Raw genomic sequence first — 16,470 nt, forward strand, 5'->3', positions numbered from 1 at the left:
GTTCTGGGAATTCCCACTACCCATCATGGGACATTTTAAGGCAACTTCTCAAGTTTATTTTCTTGTGTGATTTTTACGAAACTGTCATTGGAGGTTTATCATGAGGGACCTAAAAACTTGTCCTCACTGTAAAAATCTTGAGCCAGAAGCCATTTTTAAAGTGAATTTGTCACTTGGGTCAGTGTTTGATGATAGAAAATAAAATTGGCCCAGACTAAAAAGTCTGTTTAGCTTCCTGCCATTGTTGTATTGGCTCAACATTTTGTTTACCAAAATAGTTTCCTCTGGTTCCAGCTGCAATGAATTCTCCTGACAGAAAGGACGGCGAGGTCCATACTCGCTGCTGGGCGAGTGCCATTCCTCATCGGCTCTGGAAAAGGAGCAGAATTTTAAAGTTATGTTTTCATCTGAGAACCTGAAACATGTTGTTCCGACGAGGGACGTCTGAAAGCTGAGGCTGAATAAATGAAAACACTCCAGGTAATGAAGTTGTTCGGAGCCTCCAAAGTCACGGAGTCTGAAGTCAGGCATGCCTCTGAATGTAATAGCAGAAGGCATTTCCAGCCTGGCTGACACCAGAGCAAGAGCAGTGAAGGTTGACCTGGGTGTGCTTAGCAAGTCATTTCAGGGGTACATTTGACAACTGGGGAAGTGCAAACAAACATATTTTGTTGTCTCTTATATATAAAAACAGAGTTACCAAAACCAAGATCACAGAGGTATGTTTGCAAACAAGCCCAAAGGCTTCAAAGAAAATCCAAGAATGTTGTAAAAACTGGAAAGGGTGATTTTTTTTTAAAAGTACAAACAATAAGTTAAAAAAAAGTACAAACACTGTAAGTAAAATTTAATACGAAGTTACTGGGCTTGTCTATTGAGAGTCATCTCAGAAATGACTAACAGTGAACACTCCCATTATGAGGAGAAGCTGGTGATGTCCTAGAATGTCACTATGATTGATTCTGGCTTGGAACAAATACAAGCAGATGTGCCGGACAACACCCCCTTCTTGAATGATAAGAGAAGAACACATTTTATTCCAATTAAAAGTCAAATAAATAGCTAAGAGACCGACTTTACTCAATTTGTTACTTGCAGTTGGTTGATCTCAAAGATGCTAATGATATAACCATTATATAAATATGTGTTTGCAGTGTTTATGATGATGATGGCTATAAACACAAATTATGCTGCAAAGTGCCTGATGGTTAGATAATGATACAAAAGTCTCTAAGCATGTGTGAGTGTTTTAGTGACTGCAGGATTGATTGGCTGCGGAACGCACACATTGGATGTACCTAAGAAGCTAACATTTTGACAGTTGATGTGATGATTCAGCTTGAGCTCCTGAGAGACTTCCTTGGAGGTGAAGCTATCTGTAGAAAGTTTATTAGGAAATGATCCCAAGAAGCCCTGGTAGAGGATTGGGACTGGGCAAGAAAATCACAGAAGGTGGGCTTCTGTCAGAGGCTCATAGTGTGATTTTGGACTATAAATGTATACAACTCCCATTTCAGTTACTCCTGTTAGTATTATTTTTTAAAAAAAGGAAATGTTTACACTGTTGGTTTTGAGTTGATACTGGGGCATGCATTTTCCCAGGCAGTATCCTTTTCTCCCTGTGAGGAGGCCGGGCTCTTAAGCAGCCTCCCAACAAAGGGCCATGGATGCTTTCATGTCAGATTGAGAGTAGGTAGGCATAGAGATGATATGCAGCAGTGCCAATCATTTGGTGAACTCAGTATACCAAGTATACCTTGCCATGGAGACCTGTCCTAGGACTTCCAGGTATGGGATAGGCAATATCTCTTCCATTCATTTTCTCTCTAATGAACACTGCTTTCATTCTAGGTATGAAGAGCCCAGGTGAGGCATGCATGCTTCCAGGCTCCCTTGCAGCTAGAAGTGCAGAAGCAACTCTTTCATACCTCTTGGGCCCTCTCTCACGAGAGAGTCATGTAGTGATAGGAGCTGACAAGCAGGAATAGTTTGGTCTGTAACAAGGTTAGTAAGTTTCTAAGACTGAAACCTAGGAACACATATGTTATCTTGTTCCTGGGAAACCTTCATCAGTCCAGATGGTTGAGCTCTAGTCCTCCTGAAAGTCAACTCAAGCTAAGCTACTGTCACATGTGTTTCTTTTATCTCCTTCTGGAAGTATTCATAAACAATGCTGCAGTGAGCAGAGATGCCTAATAAATTAGATGATGACTTTTGTTTCTTTTAGCTAAATATTCACATAATGAGGAGTGACCTTGCATGTGTGTCCTACTCCACGGATACCAGCTGACATGGTAAAGAGATCTCATCATGGTTTTCTAATTTGTGGTTGGGTTGTTGTTATTCTTCAAGGTGAATAAATAATAGGCAAATTTGGATAAGGGGAATGAATTCATTGTTCATCCAAATGATAAAGAATGTCTCCCAGATTTGGTTTATTTTAACAGATGTTGAACCAGCTTAATCAACAATCGCAAGGCAAAATGGAATATGTTTATTGCAGATGACAAGATTGTCGAAATGAAGATGAGCTTGGGAATTGGATGAAGACAATTGATCATGAAGACGATTAATCACTGGAGACTCTTGGCTCATTTACATGGGATGAGATTTACTATATCTGAGGAAAATGGAACACATCATCTATCCTCTTTTTCCACTGAGAAATCATCCTGGTAACAGTGTGAAGGGCTGCCTGGGTGCTCTCCTGTCTGTCTCAGAGTCCTCAGCATCCCGCACAGTCATGTGTGGTCACCAACTTAACCCCTCACCACCACATCAAGCCTTGAGTTCCAGAAGAGCTAGTAGCATCTCCCTGACTTCCTGTCTCAGCTCTTTCTTTGGGTGTGCAATGGGTTTGCATTTATCATAGGTTGTTCTAACACACAGAGCATGGAGACCCCTTCAATCAGCCTCTTGCACAGATGTGTAAACTCAAATCTGCAATATTCACTGCTGAGCCTTCCACAGTGGACACTGACAGGGTGCTGGGACACACTCCAGTCATCCTTCATCAGTTGAGGTAGAGTGAGAACTCTGATGCCAGTCACACATCCTTGGATGGTGAGTTCCAAGTCAGGGAGGAAAAAGGACCTCCAGATCCCTCTAGAACCCCATAGATGACTGCTTCTGGCTCAAGCCTGGTTCTAGAAATCTGTGGATTCACAGTGTTTACCTCTTATCTGCTAAGCAACTGAATAGGAGTCACCTTTGATTCCTATTCCTCTTCATGGTATTTTTAAAGAATTATTTTCACATGAAATGTCTGGCAGGAAAAAAAAACACAACTGAAAAAAAATTTCAGGAGTTTAAAATATTCTCCTGTGGTTGGAGGAATGGACTGATGCCTCCAGAGGTGAAGGTGAAAAGGGCCCCACGGAAACCAGATTCACGGAGATCACACACTTGTGATCTCAGTGCACAGGAGACCAAGACAGGAGGGATCATGAGTTTGAGGGCAGCCTGGGATACATAGCAAGACCCTGTCTCATTAAACAAAAACAAAAGGCCCTAAGACTAATACAAAATCTCCCTCAGAGTCCAATAGGAAAAAAAAACGAACACTTTCTATATATTGTTTCTTTTAATCAATAGAAGCCAGAAGACTAGCATAAATATTTTTGAAAGAACAAGAACAATGTAAAGGTTTATTAATTTTTGATGTTCAACATTAAATTCTAGGGACTGAAAGATTGGCAATTAAATGCCCCTTTAATCCAGACTTCCACCAGCAAAGGATGTTTTGCAAGAGCTTGACATCTGGCTTTCAGTTTTGCACTTTGCAAGAAAAAAAAAAAAAAAAAAAAAAAAAAAAAAAAACCAGCTGACAAACAATGTAAATGGGAGGCAACAATCACCAATCAGAATTACAGTAAGGTCCAGCGCATGCCCTGGAACGGCTTAAGGAAACCGACAGTTTTAAATGCTGGCGACTAATGCAAACGAATCCAACTACTTTGAAAAGTGGTGTGGAGGTCTTTCAAAAGATCAAACATACGTGCAGTATTATACCCAGAAACTGCAATTTTATATATTTACCTAAAAGAAATGAAGTATGCCGAAGAAGGCGCACAAGTGTGTACTATCCCTGAAATTTAGGAACAACTCACATGTCTCTGAGCTAGCAAATGGGCAGATTATGTAATATTTATAAAATGAGAAGCTGTTCTGTCATAAAAAGAGAAACCATCCCTGGAAATCACCCCAACAGTTTAACCCCATTTATAACACCTTCTAGGATCAGGCGTGGTGGCGCCCACTTTAATGCCACTGAATCCCCTGCAGAGGCGGGCAGATGGCTGCTTTTCTCCCTCCTATGACCAAGTACCTGCCAAGACACATGATGGAAAGTTTATCTTGGCTTCATGTTTGAGGGTACATACACGGTCTCCATGGGGAAGGCATGACATGGGGAGCAACTCTCCACTGTGGCAGCAGGAACCTGAGGCTACTTGCTCATATGGAGTTAGATGCAGAACCCAGGACAGGACAGGAGGTGGGACCAGGCTAGAAACCTCACTGTCTACCACACAGAGATGAGATTTCCTCCAGGTAGGTCCTACCTCCCCATGGTTCCATAGCCCCAGTGCTTCAGTGCTACTAGCTAGGAGTCACGTTTTCAAACATATGAGCCTGCAAGATAGGTCTTATATCCAACCCCTAACAGCGGGGAAGGGGTCAGACAAGTGAGCGTAGGAGAGCCAGAGGAAGCTGTAGACGAATTTCTAAAACAGTCTTATTAAATAAGAAACACAGAGCCAAATACAGGGGTGAAAGTCGTAGAGATCAGAGTGATAGCCACCAGCTAACCTTAGCTCACCACATCACTGTAGCTTCCCAAGAGAACCTCTTCCTGTCTAACCTGAGCCTTTATTGCCTTGCTGTTCTGCCTTTTCATTGGCTCTTAACCTGGCCACCTTACTTCCTTGTCACTGTCTGTCTATACAGACCTCCAGATCTTTATGGTTGGTACTGGGATTAAAGGCGAGTATCACCATGCTTGGCTGTGTCCTTGAACACACAGAGACTCTTCCTGCCATGTGATCAGATTAAGGGCATGTGCTACCACAGCCTGACTTCTGTTTATGGCTGGCTATGACCTCTGATCTCCAGGAAAACTTTATTTATTAACATACAAATAAAATATCACCACAGGAAGCCCTCAGTATCTTGAAGATGCATTCCTATGTAGAATGCATGGCAACTAAGCGTGAACAGAGTTATGCAGTGAAAATTCTCCCTCAATATATTTATGTGGGAGGAAGGAATGCGACCTGACAGCAGTGTGTGGCCAGCTCCCAAGCTTATCAGTAAGCACAGAAGCAAACAGCATTTTAAAAACCAGCAGTTACTGTGGTATTATTGGGAGAGGTGGGAAAAGTCAAGTCTGAACTACAGCACCGTTAGTTTCGCCACTTTCAGATTCTTGGAGGTGATGAAGGTCACGTGGGCAATGAAAGAATGTCCATTCTTTAGAGATACCAGCAGAGCAAACAAAACATCATTGTGGTCTCCAGCTACTTTTCCAAGATTCAAATTATTTAGAGAAAAGGTGAGGTATGTGTGTGCGCGCATGCATGTGTGTGTGTGTGAGTGTGTGAATGGGTGTGTATGTGCATGTATATGAATATACGTGTGTGTGTGCTGTGCATGTAAGAGCATGGTTTTGTGCTTTTGGTCATGTGTAAAGAGAGAGGAGAGGAAAGGGGAGAGAGAGAGAACTTAGTGAACATAAATGAAATGATCATACTATATTTTTGTTTTGATTTTCTTTAGGTTTGAAATTTTTCCAAATAAAAAGTTGGCAGAAAAATTTGTTAATCTTTGTGCAACAGTGACCAGTAGTGCAGAAGCTCATCTTAATCAAATGACCATACACAGATGCAGAGGGGTACGGAGAAATAGACTCACTACTTGGACGTACACAAAGGTAAAATTACAAAGACTAAGTCAGGCTGTGGTGGCGCACACCTTTAATCCCAGCACTCGGGAGCCAGAGGCAGGTGGATCTCAGTGAGTTCAAGACCAGCCTGGTCTACAGTGTGAGTTCCAGGACAGCCAGAGCTACATAGAGAAACCCTGTCTAAAAAAACAAAAGGAAACAAACAAATAAAATAGCAAAATGTTCAGCCACACACGCTACCTAACCGAGAGTGGAGTTTGCTACATTTTTTGCCAAACAAGTGGGTGTTTGCCTTAAAGAATCATGAATAAATAAATAATAGTATATAAATATAACAGAATATTATGCTGACTTTAAATATGTTTTGTTAAATATTTAATAACACGGGGAATGCCTATGCCGTGCTAAATGAAAAATTCAGAATGTAAAACCTATATGGATGAAGTTATTCTCTTTAAACCATTTTTAATGCACAGAGAAAAAAGCTAGAAGAAAATGAACTAAAACGTAAAAGGAGGTTTTCTCTAGTGACAGAATTTTTTTTTTTCTCATTTCCTTTGCCCTACTTTGCAGTGTTCTCCACTGAATGTATACTTTGATTTTATTTTCTCAGCATCTGAAGTAATGCACTTGAATAGAGCCATGCAAAACACAGGGATAGAAACAAACGCACCTAGAAGATGCTCTTGTGTGTGGCAGGTCTGTACAGAGCGGGTGACAACAGGGTGGAGACCATAGGAACGCTGACAGTGTGACAAATACGGATGGAAGGCCGGATTCAGGCTTGCCACTTACTGCGGTGAAGCCTCCAGATTTAAATTGAGTTGTTTTCTTCTCTTTGCTGAGACAAAGTTATCAAACACGTTTCAAAAACCGGTAGCACTTTCCAACTGTGTGCTGCTCCTGCTGTTTAAGTACAGTGCGATATTAAGCCTTAAACTGTGAAAAGGCAGAACAAACACACAGCGTTGTGCCATCTCCACAGAGCTTCCTGACACCCCTTTGACTGTAGCCAGGCAGACTCTGTGTGTACCATGGAGAACCACCACCGAGGGTCAGGACGGCAAGCCTGTGAGGCTGCTTGCTCTCTGAAGCAGAGACTTGACAGAAAGCAGGGTCAGGCTAGAAACCTCAAGACCCACCCCACAGCCACGGGCTTCCTCCAGGTAAGCCCTTCTGATCTATTTCCATCCTGAGACTGCCTTTGGAAGGGCTGGGTGACGCCCCCAGCTGTCAGAGCTTGTGTTTCAAGTCATGTGGCTGGAGGGGATGCGCAGGAGCCAGCCGGAAACAGGGAGCCCAACAGAAAGGTCAAGTGGAAAATGTGTGAAATCGCAGAGCTGTTTGCCAGAATCTTCCTGAATCCTTGTCTCTGCAAATCAAGCCTGGATGAGAAATGGGGGTGGGGGGAGTCTCTGATTTCACTAACAGCCGTTGGCACAGTTGTGGTTACATCATTCGCTGGAGAAAAGGGAGGGTTGTGTCGGTCCCAGGCTCAGAACACATTAGGAAGGGATTGCACTATCCTGGAGAAACACAGACCTTGGGAGGGTGAATCAGAACCCACAGGCATCTGATTTAAGGAAATCCAGGTGTCAAGAGTGTCTGTTTGGGCACATTCCTGTGGGTGAAGACTTGGCCACTAGAGCAAAAAAGCCATGTGACCAGCTCATGCCCAGTGGAGCTTGGAGGTCAGGACCTTGCTCTGGGTCTAAAATCACCCAGGAGAGGGCCAGGAGCATGTGAAGAATGAGCCGGGGGGAGTTGATATTCAGGGCTTTGTGATACTAAGACAGTAGAGTGGTATGGTGCTCAGAGGTGGGCAGAGAACCTAGCCCAACAAGAATTTTTCAAGCAAATTGATTTAAGAACACTATAAGGCCTTATGCATCTGTTACTTTTCTCATTGCTGTGACTAACACCCAACAAAAGCAGTTCAGGGAAGGAAGTGCTTCCTTTAGACTCCGGGGTATAGTCCATCACGATGGGGAAGGCAAGGTGGCAGGAGCAAACGGCAGCTTCCTGACTGTAAGCAGAGAGAACAGATGCTCGTGTTCAGGTTGCTTTCTCCTTTATATTCACTCTAGAACCCTAGCCTAGGGAATGACGCCACCCACTTTTAGGACTAGGCTTCCTGCCTCAATTAACCAGGTCTAGAAACTCCCTTGCAGACGTGGCAAGAGATTTGTCTTCTAGGTGATTTTAGATCCTGGCCGAGTAGAGAACTTACATTAGCCATCATACCTTTTTTTTTTTTTCTTTTCTAACAAGCATATTTTGAATGGACATTTTTGACTAAGGACCACCCTGAAGGCCTGTGGGAAACTCTTACCAGTCAAAATGTTTGCTTTCTTCTCATCTTGACATGGACTACACTGCACTATTCCACTGTCCACAACGCCCAGAACTGGACACGTGCCCTTAAATAATGCAGTCACACTGAGTAAATACTTCCATGTCTTCAGACTCAAGCATTACGTGTAAAGAGTCCTACAAAGCCGTGTGGTGGTTATTAGATGATGTTACAGCTTAACACCAGCACTTAGAAACCTGGGAGACTTTTATCTTCATATTCTAAATACTTAATGATCCCTCCCCCTTTCTTATTAAAGCCACTTAGAGAAATGAATCTTTTTCTTCGGGAAACCCCCGAACATTTTCCTTGTTAGTTGGAGAGAAAGAGACTCCAGTGAGTCTCTCTCTTTTTCTCCCCATGCCCTTGAGTCTGTGCTCACTTGAAACAGTCAGAACTGAATTTTAGTGTGGACGTTCAGTTTGTGTCAGGTTGGGGCATCATCACAGGTCCCCACACTGAAGTCTTCCTGTAGTGAGACCCAGGGTGGGATGATTGCGTGCACCCATGCATACAAATGAGTATTGGAAACCCCAGGACACAGGAGCGGCTGGATTCTTCCAGAGATCACTCTAGCCCTACCCCTTCCTGTGATCAGAGGGAAAATTGGGGTTCATTGAAGTACATTGTCGGGTCATCGGCTGGCCGTGGGCATAGCACTGACCCCTTGATCTCTGCTGTATCCAGGAGTGTCAGGGTGAGCAGGATTCATGAGTTTGGATACTGCTTGTTTCCCAACCTCTAGCAGAGTCCACACGCACCACGGGGAGGGAAGGAAACCACACCTTTCAAGCCTTCTGATGAGAAACAGCTTCTGCAAATGTCAAAGGTCACTCAGCCTTCCCCTTCAGGCCTCATTGTGCTGAGGCAGGTTGAGATGGAAAAGAGCCATGGGTGAGAAGCACTGTGTGTTACCAGTCTCCTGGCGCCTGTTCCTTAGGCAAAGGGACAACTGAATAATTTATAGGCGGCCCATCCCTTGCAGATTTTGAAATGACTGGACCACCTACCACCAGCATCCTGCTAAACAAGGCCTGTCGGGAGCCCTTCCCAGAATCAGGTGCCCAGTCATAGGGTCTCACCACCCAGCCCAACTTCATGAAATGACTTCACAAAACTACTCTGCAGCCAGGAGTCTTGGCTCCCATCCCCTCAGGTCACCCTCCCTCTCCAGTCCTCTAGCAGAGCAGCAGCTGCAGCCTCCCCGTCATATACTCCCTGAACTGGGGACATTCTCCACCCTCAGCTCTGTTTTGGACACTTACTTGAGAAAGACTCGAAGTGGGATGGGCTGTGTTACTATTCAAGATCCCACCACCTCCCCAGACAGCACCACCAGCTGGGGACCAAGTGTCTACACACATGAGTCTGTAAGGGAGATTTTACATTCAAATGAGAACACCTCAAATCTGAGCTCCACTGAGAAGTCCTCTTCTTGAGGACATTTCTCAACAAGGCAACAAATGCTCTTTCTGTTCCAAGGGCCGTGTTTGACCTAAAAGAAGGCACGTGAACATTGTGCTTGACTTCAACAAAACCTGGCTACTTGAGTTCACTGATTGAGATGCAGTTGCTTTGATTTTTTTTTTCCTTAGTTCTTTTTTGTGGCTCTGAGTCTCAACAGTTCAAGTTAAAAAAAAAACTTAGGTTCCTTGAAGATGTCATAACAGGTTATAACAGGAGTCATAACAGGTCCTTTGGGGTAGAGGAGGTAAAGCTGGATAGGTTGCACAGGAACCAATGGAGCCTCCCACCGCAGCACTGAGGTATCATGGGACTCCTATTCAATACTAGCTGCGACTGTCTGTAAGCCAGGCATGGGGTTAATCTTGACCGTCGACTTGACAGGATTTAGAATCTTCATGGAGGCAAATCTCTGGCCAGGTCTGTGACAGATTGTCTAGATTAGATTAACTGAGGTTGGAGGCACCATTCCACGTACCAGAAGCCTGAAATGAATAAAAAGGAGAAAGTGAGCTGAGCACCAGCGTTCTTCTCTCTCTGCCTCCTGACTGTGGATGGATGCACTGTGGCCAGCTGCCTCACGTTCCTGCTGCACGCCTTCCCTGTCACGAATACCCTCCAACTACGCGTGAGAGCAGACCCTTCTTTCCTAATTCGCTTCTGTCTCCAGTTTCGCTGCAGCTTGAGGAAAAGTAATGAATGTGCTGGGCTTTTCCTGTTTTTTATGGACAGGAGATAATTGTGGCGTTAACAAGGTGAGCTGGCCTGTGTGCTGTAGTGGACTGAAGTGAGAATCACCCACTTTCACCGGAAACCATCAGTGTCCCCGTGGGCTGCCGTGGCTCAGGAAACAGCAGGCACAGGGTCTCCTCAGGTCATTCTTTTCACTCTGTAGAGGACAAGGAGGATGAGGTTCTATGACTGTTTATGGAAAGAGAAAATAATCTCTAATACCATTTATGAACCCCTTTTAAAATAACTCCCTTATTTCAGTCAATAAAAATCTAGTAGAAGCCATTTATTAACCAGCTGGTGGCACTGTTTTCATTAAGAAAAGACGGGCGAGATTATGCACACTGGTCCTCTGTCAGGAGTGTAGAGGACAGACGTTTAGTTCCTTCTCACCAATGTGCATAAAATCCACCAATATTTGGTGGGTTCAGCAGAGTACTGAGAAGAAACAGAGTTTTGACAATTGTTAAGCATCTGATAGCAGGTCAAATTAAATTGTGCAGGTCAAAATTTAAATGTAATGTTTGGTGTTTATTTTTATTTTTATTTTCCTGTTACTGGCACCTCAATTAAGATTAGTGAGAACACAAACAAGACAGCTAATTGGGCAGCCCGTCTATTGATGGGCTGTGTTGCCTTGAGCTGCTTGGCAGAACTCATTTTTGACAGGGCCAACCATTCTCCTCTCCTGCTGTCTGTTGAAGATGAGAGCAACAAACTCAGCTTTCTTCTCTAAAATTATCCGGTGAGTTCCTGCCTCCCTCCCTCCCTCGCTGCAGAAAAGGAAGTCTGCCTGCGAAGAAGGGAGTCCTACGTCAGACCACAGAATGCCCCGAGTTTTATTTCTGTAACACGGTCACGTGACAATATCCTTGCCAACGTTCCAACTCTATTATGTCAAAAAGAATTGCCAATCAGGTATGGGGATAATGTTGTCCTCCCACTGAAAAACACCCAAAATACTCACAGCCTTGACCTCTCCATCTGGGTACGCCATTCCTTTCTTCTCCAAGGGACTGAACCTCCCACCCGACACTCTGCTGGTGCCATCTGCACCTTCCTCATCTGGGACTGGATTTGAAGCCCACAGATAGACTCAAAGCCAGTGCTTGTACCCGGCAGACCCTCTGACTCCGGAGTACAGCAGGAAACATTGGGGGCGGGGCACAGAACAGCTCCCGAGTCCGTGTTTCCCCACCTTCCTTCTTATTCTTATTCTCCTGGGATAACAAGCTCTTTCTGTGTTCAGTTTTATTTACAAGGGAATGGTGATCTAATTAGCATTGCGTTTAGGGTGATCTTTACTAATTTATATCACGAAGCCCTCTTGCCCTCTTGCCCTAGAAAAGCAAAACCCTCCACACCCATGTGGGTGGAGAATGGGGGTCATCTGTCAAGGGTTACACAGCCAATTACAGGAAGATGAAGCTGGCAGCCTTGGATTTGTAGTTTCCAGCCCGTGAAAATCATTATTTGAGAATGAAATGTGTTCTGCTGATTTAATCAAGTAAGAATGCAAAGTCTGCCCCGAGGATAGGGAGGCCTGGCCAAGAGCAGCGGGCCTTGAACACTTTCCTATTGGATGGTTACTCCAATATTCTCATGGGCCAACCTCATAGGAGCTTGTAAAGATGCCTAACTAAGCCTAATGCATGTAACAAAAGCTGCCACCAGGGCTTTGTGACAAGACCATCTGAGGGATCAGAGAATCCCAAATCCTCTAGTATTCATGCAATCGCCACCAGAGGAGAACAAGCTTCCAATATCCTTGAATGGATCTTGGATTCAGGAGCTTCTGCATGCTGGTGCTGGAAGACATTCAGCATTTGGCATGCGGATGGTGAGTCTTAGCTTCAAACCATGAGGTAGTAGGTCAGGGACTGTGGGGGGTGGAGTAGCTGCTTTCAAATGCTCAAAGGGTGACTGTATCAAAGAAGTTAACCCGCTTTAGTGAGTGGCCCTAGTCCAATAACTCAAACTGCCCCCGATAGGCAAAGGACTTTGGAATACAGCTGTAGAATGATTTTGTTCAACTCATGTGTTCCTGCTGGATAACCTGCTCATGCCTAATATCTAACTTGCTCTTTCTGCATCTTATACTGGTCCTGTTAGAATGCGCAATGAGTTCTGGGGAATCACGTCAACATCTGAATCAGTTATCATTCTTAAGAAGAGAAAAGCCAGTAGCTACCAGTTAGAGACAAGGCAATTCCTAGATAATAAAGTAGTTTAATTTATTAGTGTTTAACACACAGCCTCACACCCAGCCTCAGTGACATGGCTCCAGATAATACTTCCAAGAAACTTTGAAAGAAGGTTGCGATTCACATCTTTTAGGCAAGGGAGATTGCAGTTTAGAGGCATGGAGTAAATTGACCAAATGAATGTAAAAATTTAAACCCGCAGCTTGGGGCTCTGATCAGCTCCCCTGCTCCCCGGCTGCTCCAGTTTCCCACATACCCTGTAGTAAGTGAAGATGTCCATACCAGCCATGGAGGATGAAGGCTACAGGACAGGGAGAAGAAGCACATCTCATTCAAAGTCCCTGCCCACTGAGGTCCAAGGGTATGTGATTTAAGGTCATTTGCTTCTGAGGGGTCCACACAGCTGCCTACAAAGCTTCTCACTAGCACAGCAGCCAAACCTACAGGTGTCTAAGGCTTGGGAAGATCAAAGGAGTGTCTTCTAAAGTATGTTCTGAATAGCTGTACAATTCTCCTTTAATCCGAATTGTAAATTCTACAAACATAATGTAGACCTCCCAAGTGTACCAGCAATGTGTGAACAGCTGGGCGAACTCCACCGTGGTAATAATTGACTGGCCTCACACAAGTCTGCTTTAGCCCAACGGGAACTGGGAGAATTTCTCTTGGCTTGTTAATGAGTGATCACAGGCAGTCCAAGAGCAGGCTAAATCTTAAGACCAGTGCTGTGAAGACAGGGGGCGGGCTATGTATATCTTTATGGGCTCATGTCCAGAGTCCCGTGCAGAACTGAAACCATGTGTCAAGCCAGTGAGACCTGTGTGTCCAGGGAGCTCAATGGTCTTATTGCCTTCCTCCCCCTCCCTTCCTCACTTCTGTCTTGCCTCTCTCTTTTTCTTGTCCGCCTTTCTTTTCTCTCTTCCTCCTTCTTTCTTTCTGTCTCTCTCTCCTTCCTTCCCTTCTTCCCTCCCTCCCTCCATTCCTTCCTTCCTATCTGCTTTCCTCTCTTCCTCCTTCCCTCCCCCTCCCTTCTTGCCTCCTTCCCTGCAGTTCTTCCCCTTCCTCCTCCTTCTTTCCACCCCTCCCTTCCTCTCCCTCTCCCTCCCTCTCTCACTGATTCACTCCCTTCCTTCCAGTCGGTTAACTTTAGTCTTGTCACACTTACACACAGCATAGGTGAATGGGACTGTCAACCACACACATTTTCTTGAAAGAATGGCTGCTCCCACTTTTCATTCCTGCTCATTCCTCCTTCTTCCTTCCCAGGGGCTGTAATAATGATTCAATTCATTAATGCCTAATCCAACCTCATTCAACACCTTCAGCTGATCAATTTGATGTTCAGCTTCCCAATTCCAAACATAAACTTATATTCTTGCTCTGATTTTTCTGCTTGGGGAATTTTGTAGTTAAGTAGCTGTTTATTATTTATGCATCATGATTTTGTAACAATATTCACAGGCAATACATTTTCCATAATAGTTGTGTCTGAGACTAAAGGTTGCAATGTTAGAACATTCATGTATTTATAAGAGCCAAACAGTAAACAAAGCTATTTTAAGGACACAAAATAAGAGTATCACTTATTAAATAAGTCAATTATAATTGGTGTATCTTTTCATTGGTCTTAAAAGCTGGCATAGAATGTGCTCCTAGCAACATAAAATGATGCCCAGAGGAGCAAATGGAAACTTAGGACTAAGGATGAGCCTGTGAAGACTCTGGATACACTTGGCTATGAAGTTGCTAGATTTCCTAGTTGCAGGATTAAAGGAAAAGCCCTCAGAGTGTGCCCACTGTCTCTTGCTCATCTTGGAATCAGGTGAAGCCTAGCTCCCCTAGGCTAGTGGCACTGGACTCCATCCTCCCTCAAAAGAAGGACAGAACATGTGTGCCAAGGAGGAGGACCTCAGGAACATCGTGAGGACAACACTGTCATCCAGTCTCTCAGATCACTTGTTGTGCTGGCTAGTCTTATGTCAACTTGACACCACCTAGAGTTATCTGAAAGGAGGGAACTTCAATTGAGAAAATGCCTCCGTAAGATCCATCTGTAAGGCATTCTCTTAATTAGTGATTGATGGGGGAAGGCCCAACCCATTTAGGGTGGTGCAGCCCTTGGGCTAGTGGTCCTGGGTTCTATAAGAAAGCAGACTGAGCAAGCCATGGGGAGCAAGTCAGTAAGCAGCATTCCTCCATGGCCTCTGCCTCCAGGTTCCTGCCCTGCTTGAGTTCCTGTCCTGACTTCCTTTGGTGAACCATGACATGGAAGTGTAAGGTGAATAAGCCCTTTCCTCCCCAACTTGTTTTGGCCATGTTGTTTCATCACCACAAGAGTAACCCTAACTAAGACACTTGTCCTCTCTAAAGAGCTGAGGGGTTGTAATTAGACATGAGTGGTCAAATTGGAAAGTCAAGTACAGTCTACATGATATCAGAGCAGGGGGTTGCCTTAATATCTTCTTACTATTTCTTCCTGGCATTTTACTGCTTTGTGGACTCTGAAAGAGTCAGAGGAAGCCTGTCTCTGAAAGAAAGGCCATGGACAAAGGACAAGTTACCTTAGGAGGAGACTCCCATGGAGTACTCTGCTCTGCGTGGTTGCATCCTCAAAATGTCTGTCGACAACATGCTCTCATAGCTGCTAATCATGAGGATGGCTCAGACACACATAAGGCTCATACAGGAGGCTCATTGCATCAATCGATATGTTGATAGGGGCAGCTTTGGGGAACAGTCAAGGTGCCAGGCCAGCCAGGATTCTCCCACCAAGGCTCTCGCTCAGAAAGGGCTCAGAAGTTGAGCTCCCTTCCTCCTGAGCAGCTGCAGTGGCTCTGAGCTCACAGTGGCCCTGTGCCTGCTATGTGTGGGGTGCTCATCCAGAAAAGAGCAGGGGTGCAATACTGAGAAAGAATAGTGGTACATTTTCCACACAGAGCCTACCTGGCACTGGGCCCTCATTCAGGGGCCTTGGAGGCTTACTTATGCTCAGAACTCCATCCCTGTGGCAAATCTTCTATCCATGAAATTCTGTTGGTTTGTTCTGGTGACATGTCACCAAAGGAGTCTCAAGTTGTCTTCCCACCCAACCCAACAAATGCCAATTGTTGTTCTTCGGGACTACATGTGTGGGTTCCCCATGGTCCTTTCTCCCGGATTAGAAGCCAGCAGTTATCATATTCTCTGGGGCATTGCTTGTTTCTCAAAGCTCATGTCAAGTGGTGCTTCAGTTAGAGTAAAGAAGAAAAGAGTGTGTCCTCTGAATGAAACCCACAGAGAATGTCTGTCTGATCCAGGACTGGCAAGTGTCCCCTTTGATGAGCAGTCAAGTCCCTTGGGAACTTCCTCCTTGGTCCCCTCAAAGACTCTTGATTGATCATGATGACACTGAGGAAGACACCTCATGTTTCTCCCTTCATTGCTTCACCAACTTTTGTAGCCCACACACTATGTTCACATGCCTCCTACTCAAGGTAGTTGTATGGAGACTGGAAGTGCATTCTTGTCTTCTTCCATCTCTTCCCCTTTTATCTTTAAATGCAGTGACACATAGTAGGAGAGGCACCCAACAGATTTCCACCCATTAATTGATGGCCAAAGGTCTTTCTTTATCAAAAGTCTGATCACTGTGTATTTAGCCAATATTCCTGATACCCGTTTGTGTGGAAGGTAAGGTTCAAGTTCATGATGATATTCAAGGAGCCAGAACTATTATACTGTGAGGGTTTATATTAATAGCTTCTCCTGCTTTAGTATCCAAGCCTGTTACATCACATCTAAGACAGTCATGACAAAGCCAATCCACGGCTGCAAAG

The sequence above is a fragment of the Peromyscus leucopus genome, chromosome 1, assembly GCF_004664715.2.
Source record: "Peromyscus leucopus breed LL Stock chromosome 1, UCI_PerLeu_2.1, whole genome shotgun sequence".
NCBI lineage: Eukaryota > Metazoa > Chordata > Mammalia > Rodentia > Cricetidae > Peromyscus > Peromyscus leucopus.